The sequence below is a fragment of the Solanum pennellii genome, chromosome 1 (genome assembly GCF_001406875.1).
Source record: "Solanum pennellii chromosome 1, SPENNV200".
Taxonomy (NCBI): Eukaryota; Viridiplantae; Streptophyta; class Magnoliopsida; order Solanales; family Solanaceae; genus Solanum; species Solanum pennellii.
Window position 1 is genome coordinate 73088813 of NC_028637.1, and position 26990 is coordinate 73115802.

The 26990-nt window shown below is 32.5% G+C and overlaps 1 pseudogene; it reads left to right on the forward strand.

Annotated features, from left to right (window-relative positions):
* Positions 1-1768: 1768 nt before the first annotated feature.
* On the forward strand, positions 1769-26644 carry LOC107022915 (annotated as a pseudogene).
* The last annotated feature ends 346 nt before the right edge of the window (positions 26645-26990 follow it).

Here is a 26990-nt window from a genome sequence, read left to right on the forward strand (position 1 = left end):
ACACACATATATATATATATACATATATATATATATACATATATATATATATATATACATATATACATATATATATACATATATACATATATATATATATATATACATATATATATATATATACATACATACATACATACATATATATACATATATATATGTATATATATATATATATTGTAGGTGTCTTTATTGCTTTATATTAAGTTCAATATTTTACGAGTTAAGAAGACCAACTTAAGTTTTTTTAGCATTCCAAATCGCATACTCATACATGCAATGTATTGATGCCAGTTCACCTACATATTTTTATGATGCAGACGCAGGTAACTAGGATCAGCATCCAGTGCCATTTTGATCTCGTGTGAGCACGTAGAGTCACTGGTAAGCCTCCTTGCATTCATGAGGACTCTTTAATTGCTTTCCATGTTTTTACTTATAGAATATTTGGGGGGTTTTCCCTACATTCATCTTAGTATTATAGAGGATTCATAGGTGGATAGTCAATCAGATAATCAGTTTTGAGTTTCTCTTCATCTCGCATTTCAGATATTTTATTTTTAGAATTAAGTGCAATTTTGGACAAGACATTTTTGTAAATTTATCCTCGTGAGAATAATTCTTTTTTACTATTGAGGTAAGTATTCCGCTATGTTAAGTAAGCTAGACCAAGGGTTTGCTCAAAGCAAGCAATTGTCATTGGGGGCCACGTCCAAAGTGTTGTCTCGAGGGGTGAAAAACATGGTATCATAGCACAAAGTTCAAGTATCCTAGAGAGTCTATGAAGGAATATCTGTACAGTCCTAGTCATCAGTGTGAAGCGCGCAGCATCTCTAATTAGGAGTCTACAATCTCGCTTCTTTCATACTCATTTTGTGCATTAGAGTTTATCTCTAAAAGTCTCTCTCTATTCCTTCTTGCGCGTATTTCAAATAACCATGACTGCATGAAGAGCAGCACGAGGTCACCCAAATAGTAGAAATCTTGAACCTCAGGAACAAGAGTTACCCAATGCATATGAAATTAAACCTCAAGGGGAAGTTACCAATGCTGAGTTCCATGGGGTTATTAGGATGTGGAGTCAGGATGTGACTTACTAGGTTTGTCAAGAAAGAGGATCTCAACAAGAAAGGGTTGACATTTCGTGGATTTTGGAGTTCTTGAGAATAAATCCTCCCAGTTTCACTAGTTAGAACACTATTGAGGATCGAGAAAACATTATAGAGGAGTTGAAGAAAGCTTTTGATGTGATTTATGTTGTTGATGTTGAAACAGTCGAGTTAGTTGCATACCAACTGAAGAATATGGTTAGGATTTTGGTTCGATCAGTGGAATGGGGGAAGAGATGAGAATGCACCACATCCGAGTTGGGCTTTCTTTGAAGAATCTTTCTTGGGGCATTTCATTCCTCGAGAATTGAAAGAAGTTAAGGTACAGGAGTTCCTTACACTGAAATAGGAATCCTTGAGTGTGCATGAATACGCATCAAAGTTCACCTAGCTATCCCTCTATGCTCTTGAAATAATTAAGGACATAAGGAGAATAATGAGCTTGTTTGTCGCTGGCTTGGGTCGTGCATCAAGCAAAGAGGGAAGAGTTGAAACATTGATCGGTGATATGGACGTATCCAAATTGAAGGTTTATGTGCATAAAGTGGAAGAGGAGAAGCTGAGAGACAGAGAAGAGTATAAAATCAAGAAAGCTTAGACTAGGAATAAGTCTAGGTAGCAAAAGGGTGGTTTCGAATCGGTCACAGTTCAAGAAACAAATGGGCCCTGCACCATTATTGTCTAGTGCTCGTGCACGTAGAAATAAAGGTGAGCATCATGCCCCGAATTCGCAAAACTTCATATCTAGACAATGAAGTCTCAAGAAAGTGTGGCACAAGGAGATAGCTAGGCTCGTGCATGTCTAGGTATGGTATTTACCACCTAGGTAATGTCGTGATAGCCAAACATGTTGCTTTAAGTGTAGTCAAGTGGGTCAATTCATGAAGGAGTGCCCTAAGAACAGGTAAGGTACTGGAAATCAGAGTAAGAGAGCTCAATCTTCATCAGTTGCTCCACCAGACAAGGCTGAACATAGAGGTGCAACTTCTATTACTGGGGGAGGGGAAAACCACCTCTATGCAATCACTAGCCGCCAAGAACAAGAGAACCATCCAGATGTTGTCATTGGTAAGATCAAAGTCTTTGCTTTTGATGTTTATTCTTCGCTAGACCCAGGAGCGCGTTTATCTGTTGTAACTTCTTATGTTGCAAATTACTTTGAGGTTCTTCCTGAAAAACTTTGTGAACCTTTCTATTTTTCTACCCCTGTCGGAGAGTCTATTCTAGCGGAAACAGTCTATCCTGATTGTCCTATTTTTATCAATCACAAGAATACCATCACTAATCTAGTAAAGTTTGACATTGTAGATTTTGATGTCGTTCTAGTTATAGATTGGCTTCATTCATGTTATGCATCAATAGATTGTAGAACTCGAGTTGTCAAGTTTTAGATTCCTAATGAGCCAGTCATAGAGTGGAGTCGTAGTTCATCTGTGCCTAAAGGTCGTTTAATTTTGTACATTAAGGAGAGTAAGCTAGTTTTAAAAGGATGTATTTAATACTTAATCTGAGTTGATAACTCAAGTGTTGATGTACCTTCCCTCCTATGAGTTCCTATGGTAAAAGAGATTTCACAAGTCTTTCCTAATGATCTTCCCGGAGTCCCTCCTAAGAGAGAAATATACTTCGGCAGAGACATCATCCCAGATACTCGTCCTATCTATATTCCGCCATATAGAATGACACCAGTAGAACTATTGGAGTTGAAGGAACAATTGAAAGAATTGTTAGATAAGGGTTTTATTCGATCAAGTGACTCACTTTGGGGTGGTCCGGTCTAGGTTGTGAGAAAGAAGGATGGTTCCCTTAGGATATGTATAGACTACCACAAATTGAATAAGGTTACCATCGAGAATAAGTATCCTCTTCCAAGGATAAATGATATTTTCGACCAACATCCGGGTGCTTCTTAATTCTCAAAATTTGATCTCAGATCAGGCTGGCATCAGTTGAAAGTTAGGGAATGTGATATTCCAAAGACAAATTTTAGAACAATATATGAGAACAATAGATGAGACAAAATTTGATCTCAGATCAGGCTGCCATCAGTTTTTTTTCATATCCTTCAGTTTGACTAATGCACCAGCTATGTTCACAGATCTTATGAACAAAGTCTTAAAGCCTTCTTTAGATATATTTGTTATCGTCTTCATTGATGACATATTATTCAATTTAAGGAATGTAGAATATCATGCTAGTCACCTCAGAATAGTCCTTCACACTTAAAAGATAAGGAGTTGTATGCCAAGTCCTCCAAGTTTGAGTTTTTTGATTGAGCGTGTGGCATTCTTAAGCCAAATAGTTTCTGGTGATGGAATAAGAGTGGATACCCAAAATAAAAGAAGTTGAAAGTTGGCCTAAACCTACGTGTCCAACTAATATGAAGAGTTTCTTGGGTTTGGCTAGCTCATATAGAATGTTTGTTGAGGGTTTTTCATCTATCTCGTCTCAATTAAGCATGTTGATTCAGATAATGAGATTAACAGGACCCACCTAGATAATAAGATTAGCAGGACCCTCCTGGATAATGGGACTAGCAGGACCCTCCTCATAATTGTATTAGCAAGACCCACCTGGATAATGGGACTAGCAAGACCCTCATTGATTATGGATTAGATAAACCTCCTGGATAATGGGAATAGAATGACCCTCCTCATAATGGGATTAGCAGGACCCTCCTAGATAATGGGACACAGGATCATATTATATTGGGATTAGCAGGACCCACCTGGATAATGGGATTAACAGGACCCTCTTGAATAATGAGACTAGCAGGACCCTTCTCATAATGGGATTAGCAGGATCCACCTGGATAATGGGACTAACAGGACCCTCCTAGATAATGAGATTAGCATGACCCTCTTGGATAACGGGACTAGAAGTACCCTCCTCATAATGGGATTAGCAGGACCCTTCTGGATAATTGGACTAGCAGGACCCTCCTCATAATGGGATTAGCAGAACCCTCCTGGATAATGGGATTAGCAGGACCCTCCTGAATAATTAGACTAGAAAGACCCTCCTACATAATAAAATTAGCAGAACCCTTCTAGATAATGGAACTAGCAGAACCCTCCTCATAATGTGATTAGCAGGACTCTCCTGGATAATGGGACAAAGTATAGCAATGACCTTCTTTAATAATGGGACTAGAAGGACCCTCCTGGATAATGAGATTAGTAGGACCTTCCCACATAATGGAATTTGGTTATTATCTTGTATAATAAACACTTCCTAGTCTGAGTTTATTTATTTATATTAATTCACATTTGCTAATAACTTAGAAATTTTTCCCAATGAAAACTGGGGCAAAAATTTTGTTCATTTCTTTTATTGGTGATGGTTTTTAGGTTTCCTTAAGCGAGACATGAATTTAAAACTCAAGAACAAAGTTTCAAATCTTTTTTAGAATAATCAATCCCATGATGGCCAGTTTCAACTTCTTCAATGCATGAAACAACCTGACTTCTTCACATCTTTTACTAATCCGCTTTCGATCAAGAAAACATGCAGTCATTCAAGAGTATCTTCTAATTGTCATTTTGAATAGTGTCAAAAGCTCAGTCTAAGTGGAAAGTTCAACCTCCAATCCAATTCAAGGTTAGGATACTCACCCAAAAATCAAGGTGATATCTTAAAGTCAAGATTCAAGTGAAGACTCAAGAAAAAGTTGCATAGATAGGAGCTTGTATATTTATTTACCTTTCGACTATTAGTTTTCATTTTTAAGTAAATAAGGATAAGATCCGCGATCTAGAGCCTCAATGGAACCTCACTTAACTTTCAATTTATCACCTCATCTCCTTGAACTACACGTGACCTGATTCCCTTACAACCCGGGATATGTAGGCTGTCCAAAACAAGGACTCGGTCGCATATTTTTCTTTTTAATAAGAGTCCGTTCAAAACTTGTCGTTTGTCTACTTCTTTGTCTGAAAACACTTCATATTTCCAGTCAAAGAGGGGCAAACTGTAGACACGTAATTTTTGGCTGAAGATAAGGTTTTACACTAATTTTTTTATTCCTTAAATATTTCTTTTAGATATTTTAGTTTTGTCTTATTTTAATAAGTTTATTTTAAAATTTTGAAACAAAAAAATATATTTTAATTTTGGTTTAAACTAATATTTCTTAATTATAATTTTTATATTAGCTATTCTATTTATTATTTTATTTTAATAATTACATGATATTCTTCTTATATGCCCCTCAACTTTGTCATTTGGAGCTGATATACCCCTCGTTATAAAAGTGACTCATATATGCCCTTACCGTTATACAAACGGCTCACTTATACCCCTGCCGTTACAAAATGGCTCACATATACCCTTCATTTAACGGAAGTTAAAAAATTAGTTTTAAATTTATATTTATTACTTCTAATTTTTTTTAAAAAATTATTTAGGGGTATATATGATTCTTCTATCAAAGTTCAAGGTATATTTTAATTTTTTTCATACATAAATTATTTTTTGACTTCTTTTATTATAATTATTTGAATTTCTTATTCTTATTTTGTTTTTTTCTTTCATTCCTTAGTTTAAAGAATAAAAAATTAAACTATTTTTTGTGTGTGTATTGTAATTTAATTTCATATTCGAAAAAAAATTTTATCATCTACAATAAGTTTTACAAGAATATTAGTGAAACATAAATAAATTTGATTATCAAAATAATAATTATAAATTAGTCATTGAAACCAAAAAAAGTCAAAAAAAAAATATGTTTGACGAGGATTAAATTTACTCATATGGGATTATAATTTTTTAGAAAAAAAAATAAAAATTTAGATTAAAATTATTGTTTTTTTCATTTCCGTTAGAGAAAAAGGGTATATGTGAGCCATTTGTTTACAAGTAGGGGTATATATGAGCCATTTGTTTACAAGTAGGGGTATATATGAGCCACTTTCATAACAAGGGGTATATCAGCTCTAAATGACAAAGTTGAGGGGTATATAGACCCTTTTCCCTTATATTAATTATTAATAATAACCATCCTTAACTCCACTACTACACATTTCCCTTAACCCATTTCACTCCACTACACACAACTCCTCACATCTTCCCCCACATCACCTACACTAGTACACTACTATTAATATATACATACTAATACATACAGAATAGAATGGAAAAAGGAGAAAAAAACATAAAATAGATGAGCAACATAAAAAAAATCTGCACGAGAAATTAAAAAAAAAACATTTTCATTTTATTTTCTTTCAAAAATTTGCCTAACACATTCATATCTTTTCCTACCTTTTCTTTATTTTCATATCAATACAATACATATATCACCCCATACAATCTACAAAAATTTGTGGATGTTTTTAATCGACATTCGATCAAGTTTTTGCGAAACTTTTTCTTTAGGAATAACTTTGCCTTAAATCGTTAATTAATTTATGAAATTTGTTGTAATTTTTATGATTAGTTTGATTATAATTTTGTTTTATTTATTATTTGATTGAAATGATTATGGGGTTAAAGAGTTATATCTTTGTTTATTTAATGAATGTAGCATTAATTGATGATTATTTTCTATTTATTTATTTATATTGATTAGTTGTAACCTCTTAAAAATAAAATGTGATGACATTGTTCTTTTCTATATTTAGACAATGATAATAAAGTAAGAATTGTTAGGCTAAAATAAGTTAATAGATTTATAATATTTTATTATATTTTATGATTATCAATCAAAAATGAGATTTGTTTTTATGATTCAGTATTATTTTGTTGTATTAGAAAATTTATGTTTAATTTTGACGTCAACCTTAAGAATAGTAAAAAAAAATGATATTAAAATAAGTAAATAGATTAAAATTATTTTATTTTATTTTATCAATCAAAAAAATGAGATTTATTTTTACGATTCAGTATTGTTTTGTTGAGTTAGAAAGTTATGTTTAATTTTGGCATCAACTTTAAGAATAGTAAAAAATAAAAATGACATGAAAATGGTCTAAAATTTATTTTAGAAGTTTAGTATTTTACTTTATTTGTTTTTTCTTTATAAGGAAATAATATATATGTTTAACCTTAGATCGAACACTTTGGCACGTTAAATATATATGTTTCACTTAAGAATGTGGTTACACGTCTTTTTTGAGACATTAAGATAATTTCAAGGATGCGATTACGCACCTTGGCTAAATTATTTTAATAATTAAACGTTCATTAATTTAAATCAAGAGGTTTACATTGGAATTATTAGGTGTGAGGTACTCGAGAGAAGAAGACAGTTATGCCTCTTAGCGTCAAGACCAAGAATGCGATTACGTATCTAGGTTGAGACCAAATAAAAGTTCATCAATATAAAACAAATAAGTCATGACCTATAAAATATATCCAAAAATAATAAAAATAAGTATAAGTCAATTAAAGCGACCATGCTAGAACTACGAGACTCGAGAGATGCCTAATACCTTCCCCTCGGTCAACAGAATTTCTTACCTGAATTTCTGGTTCGTAGACCAAACAAAGAATTATTTCCTTTTGATTAGGGATTAAACAAAAGGTGAATTGGAACACCATAACTCAACTTCAAGTGGCGACTCTGAATAAAAAAATAATTCCTTTTTGAAATGTCACTTTAATCGGAAAAACTCTTTCGTTCAAAACAAACAATTCATTTTGAGAAAGAATAGTGGTGCGAAAGCTGGAAGAAAATAATTCCTAAAATAGTGTTAGAGATAATGACAATTGATTCTCTAATATTAATGTTATCCCTAAAATGGTGTAAGAGATAATGACAGTGTAAAAAAAAAAGAAGATGAATCAATGTCAATCCGACATGTGACTATAAAAAAGTAACATGAATCAATGTAAATCTCTATAATTGTGTAAGAGATAATTGTGGTGTCTTCTTTATTTAAATCATCTTATAATAATATAAAAATATTAATTATTTAATAAATTAAAATTTAATTAATTTATAAATAAACAATGATATGTTATAACCCGTAATTAAATCGTTATAAGCGAGATTTTTTAAAAGTAGGTTTAAAACCTGTAATATCATCTTTTAAATGTGTATGTGGAGTGATTTTTCCAAAAATATTTCACAAAAACAATTTATCATACTTTAAAGCAATTAAGAAAGTCCATGTTCATCTAGATTGACATTCACTAAAGTGAGAAAAAAATCTCATTCCGTTATGAGTACCTTATATGGGCCCAAAACATCCATATGTACTAAATCAAACACATGATCTACTGTAGTGTGACTTATAGAAAATTGAATTCTAGTCTGTCTAGCTTGAGGATATATGATACATTGATCAATAGCAAAGTTACTACAAGTATAAAATCTTTTATTTTTCTAAGAACACCAATAGGAACATGCCCTAGTCTCCTGTCCCGAAGTTATAGGCCTTCATTCCCTTTTTTGGTTACAAACATTATTTTAACCTTGTCTTGTTGTGGCTTTGTTTTCCGGTCCATCACATATAACCCGTACGCTACTCTACTAGTCCTCTTGACCTTTCCGAACAAGAGTTTCTGAAACACACAGTATATAGGGAAAAGGATACAGTAGTTCAATTCTTTTGTGAATTTGCTCACGGACAAAATACTAAATTACAATGTTGGTATACATATCACATTTGTGATTATTTAACTTTTACGTAGCTGAAAATTTTCAGTATGTGAAATCGTAGAAAAATATCTTGCAGGTAGCTGCAAAATTTCTTGGATACACCAAATATTAAATATCGAGCACTCTAGATGAAATTGATACACACAAATATATTAAATATATCGGTGCATGTTATATACATAGATACATGAAATTGCGGAGCACATATATAAAGAAGTAGAGGGACAAGAGAGGTGCGTGAAAGAGGAAAGAGGCGATATACACTCACTAGATATAGTCTATCAAAAGGCAACTCAGACAAAATATATAAGGGAAAATTACATGGAATGGCAAACATTCCTAAGTAATTATATAATAAGGATATAGTTTAATTTATTTACTTTCTATAATTATAGTTTTTTTTTGCAAAAATTAATGGGGTCCATCACCTATTCCTAAACCAATCGTATAAAAAGTTTTTTTTTTAATTTTGTATATAATTTTACACAAAACATTATCATCTCTCCTATTCATATTCCACCTTTTTCTCCTACAATTAATACTTCTATCCGATTTTGAATTTCAAATTATCGAAAATTCAATTCCTCCTTCCCGAAATTGAATTCAACTTTCGCAGGTACTCCAAAATTTTAGTCGTTTTCCATTTTTTTTTCTTATTCAACAATTGTATATGTATTGTGTTTCTTATGTTTGTTCATATTTTTTTGGTGAAATAATCGATTGTTTGTTCTTATTAGATCACAAATTCTTCAAAATCAGAATGAATGAATCATCTTCATCTATGAGGATTACCAGAGGTATTCCATTGCATGTCAATTTTGTTGACAATTTATCCTCGTTTTCAATGGGTTTAGCTCAAGATTTTGGGATTGATGTAGGATCTATGGTAAAATCCAAACAAGTTCAACATGAACAAACAATGGAAGAATTGAGATCAAAGAAAAAATATGACCCTACGACAGTTCAAGAAGTTCTTAACAATGCTACAGCTAGAGGCATTAAAATTGTACAAGGAGGAAGAAAGAGGAAAGCAGTAAACAGTGATTCAGAGGAGAATGCATTTGCAATTGAAGGATCTGAAGAACATCATAATCATGAGGTAGTGGCTTAAAACACAACTTTAGATGCAATTTTTTTGTTACTTAGGTGTCAATATAAAAAAATTATTTGTTTAAGTAAATTTTGTATTCCCGTATTTGTATATAGTATATTGCATGTTTAGTACACACATGTTTTAGTTATTTATATATATCTTCCATTATATATTTGTATATTCCTTTAGTTATTGTATGTGTCTGTAGATTTGATTAGTTTATACAAACTTTAAGTTATGTATAATGAATAATATACTAAGTTTTAATAGTGATAGTAGTGGATTGTGTATTAAAGGCTCCATATTATTTTTGTTTTTGCATGCATATACAAAAAGTAATTATATTATACAGATGGAAAAATTTCATATGATTACAAAAAATTATTTGTTTAAGCAAATTTTTTATTCACGTAATTGTATATAGTATATTGCATGTTTAGTACGCACATGCTTTAGTTATTTATATATATCTTCCATTATTTAATTGTATATTCCTTTAGTTATTGTATGTGTCAATGGACTTGATTAGTTTATACATACTTTAAGTTATGTATAATGAATAATACACTAAGTTTTAATAGTGGTAGTAGTGGATTGTATATTAAAGGCTCCATATTATTTTTATTTTTGTATACATATACATAAAGTAATTAGATTTAGTTATAGAGATGGGAATATTTCATATATGATTATAATTTGTACATTTTAGTATCCAATGAGGCCATTATCTGTACAATTTTCACACAAAATTTTATTTCAAATCATTCACAGAAATCATATATACAATTAATACAACACTTTTATACAATCAGATTAATGGTGTTTACACTGATCTTCTTTCTAATATACAAATACTACATCAAAAAAGTATATAATTGTATCCTATGAATTTTCTTCTTTAAAATTTTTTATATTTTTTGAAATCAGTTTTCAAAAGCAAAACACTAACGTTATGGCTATATACAATTATCACCAACGATTACCTGTATTCGAATACACTGATCTTCTTTCTAATATACACTCACTAGATATAGTCTATCAAAAGGCAACTCAGACAAAATATATAATTGTTGAAATTAGCACTTGATGTTTACATGGACATGTCAATCGGCCCAACTTTATAAACAAAATGAGCTCATATTTTCCATCCTTACTGTTCTAATCTGAAATTGGAAAATTTCAAAATAACAATTTTAGTATTTAATAGGATCTCTTGTCAACACTTTCAATATTTATTTAAAATGACAATATTTTGATTTGTTATAAGACTGACTTTTGTATTTATTTAATTTATATAATTAGGAGAATACAAATTTTTAATATCAGAATGGAGAAATCACGGGAGAAAATATTTCAAAAAAGGTAAAAATCACTTAAATCTCTAATTATTAATTAGTTACAATTGGAAAAATATAAAGTGTCATCTCTCTCTTGTTCTTTCATACACCTTTCACCATTGTTTTACATATTTTCAATGACCATTTTCGAGTAACTACATTGAAATTGAATTGAAGTTTTTTTTTATTTGCCTCACTCTTCGTTGAATAATTTTTTTTGAATTAATCAGTTGTTATTCAGATTCCGTTATCGATATTTGATTCTCCATCGATAATCCTTATTCTTCATAGAAGTCAAGTCGATTGATCATCATTTATGGACAAAACTCCTCTAAAAATTTTTATTTTTATTTGTCAAGAGTCATGGATGAGTTGTAAAAAAAAGTTCATCATCCTTCTCTCTTAAACAATACAAAATTCTATAACGATCAAAATTTTGTGCATCGTCGTTAAACATTAAATTGTATACGATCCTCATCGTTTTTCTTGGAAAATTCAAAATTGTTGATAGATTTGGATAGCAATTTTGAAATACAAAAGTGAAGCAATTCATCGTCGGTGTTCCTATAAACTCAAAATCGATGAATGATCAAAGAAATCGATTGAGATATACAATCAAAAAATACATTTATTTTTCAAGATATGATCGATCTCGTATTATCTCAAAGAATTCATCAAAATTAGGTGTGATGCACCATGAGAGTAGATTTTTTGAAATTTTATTCAAAAACAACTTTATTGTTGTGATATTGTAAATTGAATAATAGGAATACAAATTAGTTTGGATACAAATTTGATGATATTATGTATTGGATTATTAGAATAGAAATTTATTTTGAATATAATTTTGATGATGTTATTCCTATTCTATATTGAATTATTATGATTGTATATATTGAATGATAGAAGTATAAATTTGTTGGGAATGCAAATTTGTTCAACAATTATAGACAACAACTTATAGAATAGAATACAATTTTTGGAATACAAATTAGGTTAGAATACAACTTTTTCTTAAATAGAAAGTTACAAATAAAAGTGAATAATGAATTTAATCAACAGTTAGGAAATAAGTTTTTGAATATAATTTTCGAGATACAACTTTTAAAATATAAAATCAGTTTAGAATATTTTATTTTATTTGATCAAAAGCTAAAAATAAAATTACACGAGTACAAAAAATTGATATACAACGTACAAAATACAGTTAATTTTGAATACAAATACAGTTGATAACTGAATTTAAATATAGCATACAAAATGATTAATTTGAATGCACATGGATACAATATGCTTAAATAAATATAATATTATTAAAAAATATAATTAAAGGTTAAATATACAACATATATACTAATATGAATACAATTTAAGTAAGAATATATATCATTTTAGTCGTCTATAATTTTATTTAAGTAAATACAGGATTCTGAAAATACAATTGTCATATAAAAAATACAACTGACAATACTAATATGAACATAAAATTAAGTATGAAATTAACTATTAACTTAAATTAAAAAAATGTAAACACCAAAATATAAAACCTACCTAGATAGTAACAAGATCTACTTAAAAAATCATACTCAAAGGAAAATTTACTCAATAAATAATTTTGAAATTGAATAAATTTGGACACAAGAAAACATAAACGGTCAAAGAAAATACAAATTTAAACTAAAATTTCTGATATTAACAAAATAAATACAAATCAAAAGAAAGTTATCCAATTGAATGAGAATATGATACAAAAATTTTATTTAATATTTTTCCATTTTAATAAAAAAGGAAAAAGACAAAGAATATGAAAGAACAAGAAGGAGAATAAAATTAATGAATACAAAGAAAGTGAAATTGATGAGAAGTGAGAATATAATGTATTTTTAGGAGGATAACTATAAATATATAATTTGATATAAAAATAATATATGAGAGAGAATATGTGATTAATGTGAAATAAATTAGGAACTAATTTAGGATATATTAATTTTTTTAAAAATATTACTATAATAACATTTTAAATAATTATTTTAAAGAGTTGTTATTTTTAACAATTATATTTGAAATTTGACTAGTTTGCTAATTTTCAAGAAGATGTTTTATTACTCCATTATTTTTCTTGGTTGAATTCTTTGAAAACATTTAGTGGTGACTGATATATTGAAGAACAATTGAAAAGTTACATTGGAAGTCATTAAAGAAGCTTCAAAACTTGAGTTCAAAGAAATTAGATTTTTAAAATTGGGTTTTGTTTTAAGTGGGTGTTATTGTTAGTGACCAAATTCTAATTTAACTCTATGATTTTTAGTTTTTATGATTTTTAGTATTGAATCTATTGTATTTTTAAAATTATAAATTTAGACCTACTATTTATTGCAACTTATGGTAAGTTTGTATATGATTTAAGTTACACATCAAAAGTGTTGGGTTCATTTGAATATGGAGCTTGACTATTGAATCCACAGTCCACAACTAGTTATTGCTATATATCATGTGTGTCTTGATTTGAATATCAAATTTGGGGTGACTAATATTGGTTGAGAATGTCATTTTGAAATTGTGGTTAAAATTTGAGTTATTTGGTGAAGATTGAGCTAGTTGGGTCTTTTTTTTATATATGTATATTGCAAAACATATGGAAATAGATAACAATATAATCAACATTGTGTAATAATGTATGCATAGTGCATAAATATGTATAAACCCTTTACACACACTACACACATGCGTGCACACACGTACACACGCGCGCGCACACACGATATACATTATGAAATTAAGCTTTAAGCTCGACTCCGTTGAAGGTTCTAAAATTCCCCTCAAGTTTTTGAGTTGGTTCAAAATTACCTTCCATGCACCTATCGCCCTTAAATACCTTTTACGTCCACCTTTCGGCTAAATACCCTCGATGAAAATTCTTTGATTTATATTTGTCCTTATTTTTAGTAGCTCCATTAAACTAAAATTATTAAATATTTATTTATTTTATTGCTTAATGTGATTGGTCCAAATTTAAACCCTTCTCAAATAAATAATAAATTATATTTTTTTAACAAAAAATTCTATAAAACCACTTCGGATTCAAATTTTGTCCAGATACAATTGAAAATAATTTTGAAAAAATAAATAATTTCATGTGATCTTCATATTGACCTATTTTATATGGATCCCAATTTATTGTAACGTAACCAAACTCATAATTGAGGATCCAACTAAAATCCTTACTTACGCCGACTGATTGTCCATGTAGGAAAATTATTGTTTTCATTAATATAATTTTTTCTCTCAATTATCCAAATGACTTGTTCATTTTCTCTTTTATTCCTTTTTGTAATCTCTTATTCTTAATTAGGATATCCAAGACTCAAACTTTAAATGAACTAACATATTTATATTTTTTTAATTAGTATTAAGTTATTAATATTTTCATGATGGGATGAGGGTGGGGATAAGAGAATTGATTATTTTTAATTTTGGGTACCCACAAAAGAAAAATGTATTATTTGTACATATTTACTTAATTAAGTCATCTTTTATTGAATTCATTATTTCTATATGAATATATCATTATTTTCCTCCTTTTTCGCTCTCCTGTTTGTCATAAATTTAAAAAATGGTAAACAAGATCCAAATAGGAATCTTTTTTGTAAGAGATAGGAAATGAAGAGCCGGGGAGGGAGGAGTGTAGAGTTTAGATGCCTAACCATTTTATAATTTTAAATTTACTATGAAATTCAAAATTAAGTCAATCATGTAAGCTTATATATTAACTAATTTTAAATTATTTTAACGTAAAAGGGCCTAAAATGTCATTCAACTATGAGATTTGGTACAATTTTACTACCCTCTGTTTATCTAATGAGTACTCCCTCTGTTTCGAAAAGAATATCCCTATTTCCTTTTTAGTTTGTTTAGAAAGAATGACCCCTTTCATTTTTTGGCAACAATTTCACTTCTACTTTTCATTTGACATGTTTAAGACCACAAGATTAAAGAGTACTTTGGTACATTTAACATAACTTTAATTTATAACCACAAGATTAAAAAGCCTTCTTTCATTTTCTTAAACTCCATTTCAAGTCAAACTAGGTCATCCTTTTTGAGACGGAGGGAGTATAATCTAACAGATAAAAGTGTATTTTTGAATCAAAAGGTGGACAACAGGGGAGATTTTAGGACTTATAGTTGGATGAAGGGTAATTTTGTACCAATTAAAAAACATAAGGGACATTTTAAGCCCTTCTCTGTTATTGACCCTATCATTTGCTCCGCTTCGATCATAAATTTGAAGTCAATATTTGAAACTGAAAATTTTAAGTTCTGACAGATTTTAAAAAAAATGTGTTTAAACATCCAATATATTTTTTTTAAAAAAAAATTGCAAATGAATGTCTCAAAAGCACAAAACCTGACTCTTTTGAGGGACGTAAAATCATTTGACGATGCAGTTACATGATCTACTCGATAAAGTTAAGGATAATTAGTAGACTAATCCAAAATAAGTTAAATGGATACTTAAAAGAAATTTTTAGCTGTATTGATTCAAAATCTATGTCAAACATATATTTAAAGGAATAACTAAAATATATGATCTTAAACGTAAGTCAAATAGATATTTAAAGAAAATATTTAAATGTTTGATTCAAAATATATGATTAAAGGATAGCTTAATCCGATAAAATTGAGAACCTACTTATCGATAACACATATTCCAAAAAAGAGCAATAAATCCATGGGTAAAAGGGTCATTTTCCTACCCTATATATATTCCAAAAAAAACTATATACTTATTAATATGAAATATTTGTCTTTTCCCTCAAAAGTCCAAAATAAGGGCTACTTCTACTCTTGAAGAAGCTTGCAAAGAACCTCTAAGTCTTCAACACATTCTTCCCATATATTTTCGGTCAATCCAAGAAGTCCCAAATTCTCATTTATGGGCTAAAATCAATAATGTCCCAACTAGTAATAATGACAAAAACTCTAACATCCCAATAATTGATCTTTTAGCCCCTAATGTTGTGGAACTTATGGGCCATGTCAATCCAAGAAGTGCCAAATTCTCATTTATGGGCTAAAATCAATAATGTCCCAACTAGTAATAATGACAAAAACTCTAACATCCCAATAATTGATCTTTTAGCCCCTAATGTTGTGGAACTTATATGGGCCATGCATGAAAAACATGGGGAATATTTCACGTTGTTAATGATGACATTTCTTTAGAACTTTTTGATAAAATTGAATCTTAGGCAAGACGACTCTTTGCCTTGCCTGCTGAACAAAAGGTGAAGGTCATGAGATCAACTAATGGCGCCACCAACCATGGCATAACTTGAATTACACCTTTTTCACAAAGTTCATACGGCATGAAGGGTTCAAAATTGTGGATTCTCCACTTGATCATGCTAAGGAACTTTGGCCACATGATAATCAAAATTTTTTGTAAGTACATGGATCTAGTTTATGTGAATCTACTTATATGCATTAATGATATAATAAATATTTATATAATCCAGTTCTTTGATAGATAATTCTACACAATAATTATATTTCTCTCATACTAAGCATAAATTTAATTACGTAGATAATTTGAGACAATTTTACTTTCAAAAAAATCACGATAAATAATTTGAGACGCGGGGTGTAATATAATGATTCTTTAATTGATTATTTGTGATGGTTCTTGCAGTGATGTGATGGAAAATTATCAAAAGAAGATGAAAGTTTTGTCCTTTCAACTCTGCATGTTCATCCTCAACTACTTACAACCATCTCTAGAACATTCAATTAATTCATTTGAATTTGAAGGAGCCCTACAATTAAATTCATATCCATGTTGTCCTAACCCTAATCATGCACTAGGGTTAGCTCCTCACACAGATTCATTATTCCTAACAATACTCCATCAAACAATTAATACAAAGGATCTTCAAATCTTAAAAAAGACCAAGGATGAACTTCAATTGATCCGGTGTAACGATCCGAAAAAATAAAATAAATTAAAATAATAGGTACTTAAGGTGATTTAATTATTAATTAAAAATCTGGAATTTTAAGGGCATAATGGTCCTTTCACGTATTAATTAAAATAAACCAGATTTGTATTAATTTAATTTAAATTCTATTTGACTAAGTCATTCAATTAGTCTCCTAATCCCAATAGTTCTCTCTCTCTCTCACGCTTCTTAACTCTCTCTCTCACGTTCTCCATCTTTCTCACGTTATTCTGCCAAGTACAACAAAACCCAGAGAATACACCAACAGTTCTTCACGCTTGAAAAACTCACATGAAATTTTAAGAAAAACAAAGCAACCAAAAACATTAAGCCGAAGAAAAGTTGTTCGTTGAGTAGTGTGGACGTTGAGGTAACTTGGAATGATTTTTGGAGAGAGTTTTGGGTAGCGAATTCTTCTTTTGAACATCAATAAAGGTATGGGTTTCTCTCATGGAGTTCTTTCTCCAAGAGTACTTTCTTTCGAACGTTTCTTAAACTCTTGAAACTAAGGTTGTTCCCCTTCGTATGTCCTTGTCCTTAGCTCCCTAATGAATATGTAGGATGGATATGTTGTGCTGCTAGATTTTTGCATGAATGATGTGTTTAAATTAAATATGAATATGTTTATGTGCGGGAAATCACGATAATGATCATCAAAATATGACCGGAAAAGTTGATGTATGGGCGTGTATAGGGTAGTGTTTTAGGCACTATTTTGGGGTGTATAAGTTGTGTATTTATCGTGTATTTTATGTGTGTAATGAGTGTACAATGTGATGTTCATTATGATGAAGTATAGTGAATTGAATGAACCGTGAAATCTCCCTAAGAACTAATGTGAAATTTGATGAAAAAGTGTAGATAAATTGTGGAATAAATTTCCAGAACTTAGAAATAGGCTTTAAAAGAATCTGGAAATTTTTGTACATCAAAGAAATAAAAAGAAAAGTTTTGAGGCCCGCAGGGATCAAACCCAGGACCTCCCTGCAGCATGCCTTAATTAAAAAAAATGGGGCTGGGGGAATCGAACCCTCGCTCCTGCCTTGCGGTGAAAAAAGGAAAAGAAAATGGGGCTGGAGGGAATCGAACTCGCGACCAGCCCCTGATTTCGCAAGGAAATAAGAGAAAAATAAAGGGGGGCTGGGGGTTCAAACTCGCGACCAGCTCCTCCCTCACGAAAAGAAAAGAAAAATTAAAGGGGAGGCGTGGGATTCGAACCAACGACCTCCCAGTACGCGAAGGGAAGGGTTTTTAAAAGAAAAAAATAAGAAGAATAGAGGGGTTGTGGAGGTTCAAACCCACCACCTCACAGCCCCCCTCAGCGAAATTGAAACAAAAATAAGGGGGGGTTGTGGGGGTTCGAACCCACAACCTTCCCATTGTAGTGAAATTAATTAAATTTAAAAGTTAAGAGGTTGTAGAGGCTCGAACCCCCAAGCTTTCGGTTGATTAATAGTAAAATAAAAATAGAAAATTTATTTCTTTCATGTAATTATTTAGATTTAAATTAGAATTCTAATTAAAATAGAATATTAATTCTTTTATGTAAATGTTGGGATTTAACTTAGAATTCTATTTAATATAGAAAATTTATTTCTTTCATGTAAATGTTGCGATTTAATTTAAAATTCTAATTAAAATAGAAAATTAATCCCTTCATGTAAATGTTGAGATTTAATTTAGAATTCTATATAAAATAGAAAATTAATCCCTTCATGTAAATGTTGAGATTTAATTTAGAATCCAAATTAAAATAGAAAATTAATTATTTTATGAAAATGTTGAGATTTAATTTAGAGTTCTAATGTTATGAATATTAGAAATAAAATCAATGAAAAATATAAATGATATCCAAATGATTCAAGAGTTGGGTTCCCGTGCCCAAAACTCCGTATTGATATATAAGTCATACGTGAGTAAAATATTCAAGAATAATGCCATTTACTTAGATAAAAAAATCAAGATCTTGGCATATATACAAGATACATAAGTCTTGTAATGCATAATCTTAGGAAAGTAAGAATCACTTAACGAACTATAAATGAAGCCCCATGGCTTGTATGTATAGACACATAAATCTAACATACGTTCAAAAACTAAGTGAACCTAAGATGTACGTAATGAAATGATGAATCTTAGGAGGGTTAATAATGAAGAATGTGGTGACAATCATGATGTGAGGCTAATGTATATGATGACAGCAATCTCAAATGAGCCTAAGTAAATGTTACCAATACGTACTCACCAATGAGAGTGTAAGATAATGAAGAGATCAGTCTCTATGAACACTCTAATGAAAATATTGAGTTTAAAACACTTAATACTAATGATGAGATGAGAAATCATCTATTGAGCAATGATGTCCTCATACTAGAAGCCAGCTTCCATGATGTATGAGTTGAATGTAATGGAACTTTATACTGAGCACCGATAGGCTAGCTATGAGCGGTGATGCCTTCTTTCGGGAAGGGCGGAGGTTCACGTAACTCTCATGAGATGAGACTGTCTTGCTTGCCGGGTATGGGTCTCTATACATCTCCTAGTCTTTGAACCTATATTGCCACTATAGGGATCTGGCGGGGTTAAATTCCCATATACGCTAGCATGTTATTGAGTCACTTTGGCCGGTGATTCCACCTCTTTTCTGTGTGGGGGAGACACTGGATTACATGATCATCACATGATCTATGTCGGTTAAAGTTATAGTTCCCAATGAATGAATGAGGCCAGACTCAAATGAATCATATAAAGATATGATTGATACTGAAGGTTTTAGGATAAGATAATCAAGAGGTGAGCTAGATTCGGGTAATGACATTAGGTTATTCTTGATCATTGCACAGTAAACCCGATGAAAGTCTTAAACTACATCCTAGGTATAGCTGGTGTTCACACAGGCCTATGAATGAACTGAAATATGGTACGTATGAATGAATAAAGCAAGCCCTTTGTTTGCTAAAGAAGGCTCCCTAGTTGAGGTCCCATATGTTGAGCCTTCATTTTGGAAAGTCATAAGGTTAAGTCTATGATAACAAGGTCTCATGGCATATGAATGAATAATATTAAAGAAACTATGTGTTGCATGTTATGTGCTATATAAAGATATTATGTGTTGTGTGCCATATGATAATTATAATGATGCATGTCACTCTCATGGCATAACTCTCCCATTCTCAGTATGGTAAGTCCACTGACTTGACTTCCAAAAATCAGGTTGTTAGGAAAGAGCGATTCTTTCTCATGCATGTCCTTGGTGTGTGCTTGCATATACCCATACTTAGTACAAGTGTGTAGTAATTCCATACAACATCTACTTTTAGGTGCAGGCACAGGTGGGCGGTAGAGCTACAGGTTCGTTGTTGCAGCTATTCGGACGTCAGCATTCATCCGGAATTCGGTAGGTCCTCATGCTATCGAGGATGCTACTGTTTTACATTCTAGCGTAGTTTTAGAGTTGAGCTAGTGGAGCATGTTCCACTAGCGTTTCTTTCCTTTTTTGGTTCAGACTTTGTATTGGTTCTACTTTGGCCGATATACAATTAACACTTAATGAATTATTTCTTTCAGTTGCTTATCTCTTAAATGTTAGATGGTTGATGATGAACGATTACGAAATATTAAGAATGTTTAGCAAGTGTGATTAAAGAATCAAAATTTTCAAATTTTCCGCTAAAATTATCCTATGTAAAGTAAGAATGACGTAAGTAGGCTTGTTTGCGGCCTCTGAGAGGTCAATGACGCCGGTCTCCTTTGGGGTCTAGATTCCGGTTGTGACAAAGTTGGTATCAGAGCACTAGGTTAAATTCTGAGAATAATAAGTTCACATCAACCACATTAAGTAGTTTCTAAGTCATGGTAGTGAAGTGCACCACTATCCTGGATTAGAGACTGCATGATGCGTAGGAAAAATTTCCCTTCTTCTGATCTTATCGTGCTTTTCCTAATGTTTGAATTCTTGGTGTTATGAACGTGTCTAGCATCAATCCTTGTCGTTTTTAGAGAATGAACACTTGGAGAACTAAGGGTCTGAGGACGGGAGCAGCAGCAGCTAGGGGTAATCAAAATCCACCCCAGGCTCCAGCTGAAGGAGTGGCCATGCCAGTTAACCCAGCTAGATTGACTGATGCTGAGGTGAGGACATCTCTAGCCCAGATGGCACAGGCCATCACGATGCAAGCTCAGGCTATGACTGCTCAAGTCAACCGACAGAATGTTCAGAGGGAGAACCCACCGGTTCGCAGCATGGCTGACAGACTGCGAGATTTCAGGAGGATGAATCCTCCTTTGTTCCCAGGGGCTAAGACTTCAGAGGATCCTCAGGAGTTTATAGACGAGGTGCATAAGATCCTGGTGGCCATGGGGTCCACTGATATTGAGAAGGCTGAGCTGATTTCCTACCAACTCAAGGATGTTGCACAGACTTGGTGCAAGATGTGGCAAGATAGTCGTGTCCTAGGTGGAGTGCCAGTCACATGGGAGCGGTTCAAGACAGCATTTCTCGAAAGATTCTTCCCCAGAGAGATGAGGGAGGCCAAGGTTGACGAGTTCATCAACCTTAAACAAGGATCTATGACGGTCAGAGAGTATTTCCTGAAGTTTGTGAAACTATCAAGGTATGCTACTTCTCTTGTGTCTAACAGCAGAGACGAGATGAGTAGATTCTTGACAGGAATTGCTGAGGATCTCGAAGAGGAGTGTAGGGCAGCTATGCTGCATGACAGCATTGGACCTTTCCAGGCTTATGGTCCATGTCCAGCAAGAGGAGGAAAGCAGAAAGAGGAAACACACTAGGGTAGGGAACAAGGCAAGGCAAGTTGATGAGAATTTTTCAAGGAAGAGTAGTACTGAAATCAGGGATAAGCCCAGGTTTAAGAAAGAACTCTCCCACCAAGGGGATTCAAGTTCATCCAAGGGTCTCCATGATAGGAATTTTGAGTCCAGAGTTAAGAGAAACAATGAAGTAGATACACCTCAAAAGAGACCACCTTGGAGGAAGTATGGCAAACTACATGGAGGAGAGTGTATGAGGGGCACTAATGCTTGTTATAGTTGTGTCAAATGGTGAAGGATTGTCCGATTAGGAGAATTCAAGAACAAGTAAAGGAGAGAGTTCTGTCTAATGGACCAAGTGAAGAGGCTCTAAGGAGGCAACGATTCTTCGCACTCAAGTCTAGGGGTGCAGAGGAAGGCACTTCTGGTGAAATCTAGGGTGAGTAGCCTTAATTAGTCCTTCATTTATTTGACTGTGTGTGGTGTGTATGCACTAGTATGAGGTTAGACTTCCTACTCGTAAGGCTATAGTTCCTTATCTCTTCGTATGTGTTGCTATTGGTTAATTGTGCATAACGATTAAGTTATGATCGAATTGGCATTACGATGTGTAATGGTAGTGTCATTCGGGGACGAATGTTCCTAAGGGGGAGATAATGTAACGATCCGAAAAAAATAAAATAAAATAAAATAATAGGTACTTAAGGTGATTTAATTATTAATTAAAAAATTGGAATTTTAAGGGCATAATGGTCCTTTCGCGGATTAATTAAAATAAACCAGATTTGTATTAATTTAATTTAAATTCTATTTGACTAAGTCATTGAATTAGTCTCCTAATCCTAATAGTTCTCTCTCTCTCACGCTTCTTAACTCTCTCTCTCTCTCTCACGTTCTCCATCTTTCTCACGTTATTTTGCCAAGCACAACAAAAGCCAGAGAATACACCAACAGTTCTTCACGCTTGAAAAACTCACATGAAATTTTAAGAAAAACAAAGCAACCAAAAACATTAAGGCGAAGAGAAGTTGTTCGTTGGGTGGTGTGGACGTTGAGGTAACTTGGACTGATTTTTTGAGAGAGTTTTGGGTAGCGAATTCTTCGTTTGAACATCAATAAAGGTATGGGTTTCTATCATGGAATTCTTTCTCCAAGAGTACTTTCTTTTATACGTTTCTTAAACTCTTGAAACTAAGGTTCTTCCCCTTCGTATGTCCTTGTCCTTAGCTCCCTAACAAATTTGTAGGATGGGTATGTTGTGCTGCTAGATTTTTGCATGAATGATGTGTTTAAATTAAATATGAATATGTTTATGTGCGGGAAATCACGATAATGATCATCAAAATATGATCGGAAAAGTTGATGTATGGGCGTGTATAGGGCAGTGTTTTAGGCACTATTTTGGGGTGTATAAGTTGTGTATTTATCATGTATTTTATGTGTGTAATGGGTGTACAATGTGATGTTCATTATGATGAAGTATAGTGAATTGAATGAACCATGAAATCTCCCTAAGAACTAATGTAAAATTTGATGAAAAAGTGCAGAAAAATCATGGAATAAATTTCCAGAACTTAGAAATAGGCTTTAAAAGAATCTGGAAATTTTTGGACGTCAAAGAAATAAAAAGAAAAGTTTTGTGGCCTGCAGGGATCGAACCCAAGACCTCCCCACAGCATGCCTTGATTACAAAAAAAGAAAAAACGGGGCTGGGGGAATCGAACCCTCGCCCCTGCCTTGCGCATAAAAAAGGAAAAGAAAATGGGGCTGGAGGGGATCGCGACCAACCCTTGATTTCGCAAGGAAATAAGAGAAAAATAAAGGGGGGCTGGGGGTTCGAACTCGCGACCAGCTCCTCCCTCGCGAAAAGAAAAGAAAAATTAAAGGGGAGGCGTGGCATTCGAGCCCACGACCTCCCTGTACGCGAAGAGAAGGGTTTTTAAAAGAAAAAAAAATAAGAAGAATAGAGGGGCTGTGGGGGTTCGAACCCACCACCTCACAGCCCCCCTCAGCGAAATTGAAACAAAAATAAGGGGGGGTTATGGGGGTTCGAACCCACAACCTCCCCATTGGAGTGAAATTAATTAAATTTAAAAGTTAAGAGGTTGTGGGGGCTCGAACCCCAAGCTTTCGGTTAATTAATAGTAAGATAAAAATAGAAAATTTATTTCTTTCATGTAAATATTTAGATTTAAATTAGAATTCTAATTAAAATAGAATATTAATTCTTTTATGTAAATGTTGGGATTTAATTTAGAATTCTATATAAAATAGAAAATTTATTTCTTTCATGTAAATGTTGAGATTTAATTTAGAATTCTAATTAAAATAGAAAATTAATCCCTTCATGTAAATGTTGAGATTTAATTTAGAATTCTAAATCCCTTCATGTAAATGTTGAGATTTAATTTAGAATCCTAATTAAAATAGAAAATTAATTATTTTATGAAAATGTTGAGATTTAATTTAGAGTTCTAATGTTATGAATATTAGAAATAAAATCAATGAAAAATATAAATGATATCCAAATGATTCAAGAGTTGGGTTCCCGTGCCCAAAACTCCGTATTGATACATAAGTCATACGTGAGTAAAATATTCAAAAATAATGTCATCTACTTAGATTAAAAAATCAAGATCTTGGCATATATACAAGATACATAAGTCTTGTAATGCATAATCTTAGGAAAGTAAGAATCACTTAACGAACTATAAATGAAGCCCCATGGCTTGTATGTATAGACACATAAGTCTAACATACGTTCAAAAACTAAGTGAACCTAAGATGTACGTAATGAAATGATGAATCTTAGGAGGGTTAATAATGAAGAATGTGGTGACAATCATGATGTGAGGCTACTGTATATGATGAGAGCAATCTCAAATGAGCCTAAGTAAATGTTACCAATACGTACTCACCAATGAGAGTGTAAGATAATGAAGAGATCAGTCTCTACGAACACTCTAATGAAAATATTGAGTTTAAAACACTTAATACTAATGATGAGATGAGAAATCATCTATTGAGCTATGATTTCCTCATACTAGAAGTCAGCTTTCATGATGTATGAGTTGAATGTAATGGAACTTTATACTGAGCACCGATAGGCTAGTTATGAGCGGTGATGCCTTCTTTCGGGAAGGGCGGAGGTTCACGTAACTCTCATGAGATGAGACTGTCTCGCTTGCTGGGTATGGTTCTCTATACATCTCCTAGTCTTTGAACCTATATTGCCACTATAGGGATCTGGCGCGGTTAAATTCCCATATACGCTAGCATGTTATTGAGTCACTTTGGCCGGTGATTCCACCTCTTTTCGGTGTGGGGGAGACACTGGATTTCATGATGCTGACATGATCTATGTTGGTTAAAGTTAAAGTTCCCAATGAATGAATGAGGCCAGACTCAAATGAATTATATAAAGAAATGATTGATACCAAAGGTGTTAGGATAAGATAAGCAAGAGGTCAGCTAGATTCAGGTAATGACATTATGTTATTCCTGATCATTGAACAGTAAACCCGATGAAAGTCTTAAACTACATCCTAGGTATAGCTGGTGTTCACACTGGCCTATGAATGAACTGAAATGAGGTACGTATGAATGAATGAAGCAGACCCTGTATTTGCTAAAGAAGGCTCCCTAGTTGAGGTCCCATATGTTGATCCCTCATTTTCGAAAGTCTTAAGGTTAAGTCTATGATAACAAGGTCTCATGGAATATGAATGAATAATATTAAAGAAAGTATGTGTTGCATGTTTGTGCTATATAAAGATATTATGTGTTGTGTGCCATACGATAATAATAATGATGTATGTCACTCTCATGGCATAACTTTCCCATTCTCAATATGGCAAGTCCACTGACTTGACTTCCAAAAATCATGTTGTTAGGAAAGAGCGATTCTTTCTCATGCATGTCCCTGGTGTGTGCTTGCATATACCCATACTTAGTACAAGTGTGTAGTAATTCCATACAAACATCTACATTTAGGTGCAAGCACAGGTGGGCGGTAGAGCTACAGGTTCGTTGTTGCAGCTATTCGCACGTCAGCATTCATCCGGAGTTTGGTAGGTCCTCATGCTTTCGAGGATGCTACTGTTTTACATTCTAGCATAGTTTTAAAGTTGAGCTAGTGGAGCATGTTCCACTAGCATTTCTTTCCTATTTTGGTTCAGACTTTGTATTGGTGCTACTTTGGCCGACATACAATTAACACTTAATGAATTATTTCTTTCATTTGCTTATCTCTTAAATGTTATATGGTTGATGATGAACGATTACGAAATATTAAGAATGTTTAGCAAGTGTAATTGAAGAATCAGAAAATTTTCAAATTTTCCGCTAAGATTAACCTATGTAAAGTAAGAATGACGTAAGTAGGCTTGTTTGCGACCTTTTAGAGGTCAACGACTTCGGTCTCGTCTGGGGTCTAGATTCTGGTCGTGATATCCGATTTCCAACGATGCCCTAATCGCATGTGATCTTCTTTATATACTCTCTAATGGTGAATTCCCATCGGTTTATCATCGAGTTCTTGTGGATCAAAATAAATATAGGGTTTCGTTGGCTTTTTTTGTTTCAGACCTCAAGTTGACTCTATGATTGTTCCATTAGTTTCTTCTAAGGATAATGTTGGTGTTGTACCAAAATATAGAAATGTGAAAGTGAAATATTATCTTGGTCTCAAGGATAAAAATATTTAGAAGGTACCCTGCATGATTAGATTTTAATTATGTAACAGTATTTTAGTACGTAGCTATTGTGATCCACGATGACTTCGTGAGGGCCTATGGCCTAGACGCGGCAAATATGACTGAACCAGTTAATATTATTGGGGCGAATAAAATGTTGGGGAGTTTTATATGGGATCCAGACTCAATTAGCTATTGTTAAAAAGTTCTATGGAGTAGAACGAACCGTTATGCAAATCATATCGAAACTTTGGCATTTCTCATCCCTTTCTCTATTCTAGTTTCTCATCCCCTTCTAGTTACCTTCTTTTATGTTAATCTATCTATAATTAGTATGTTATTACTTTATGCTATGTATTACACATTGTAACTTGTATTCAAGGAT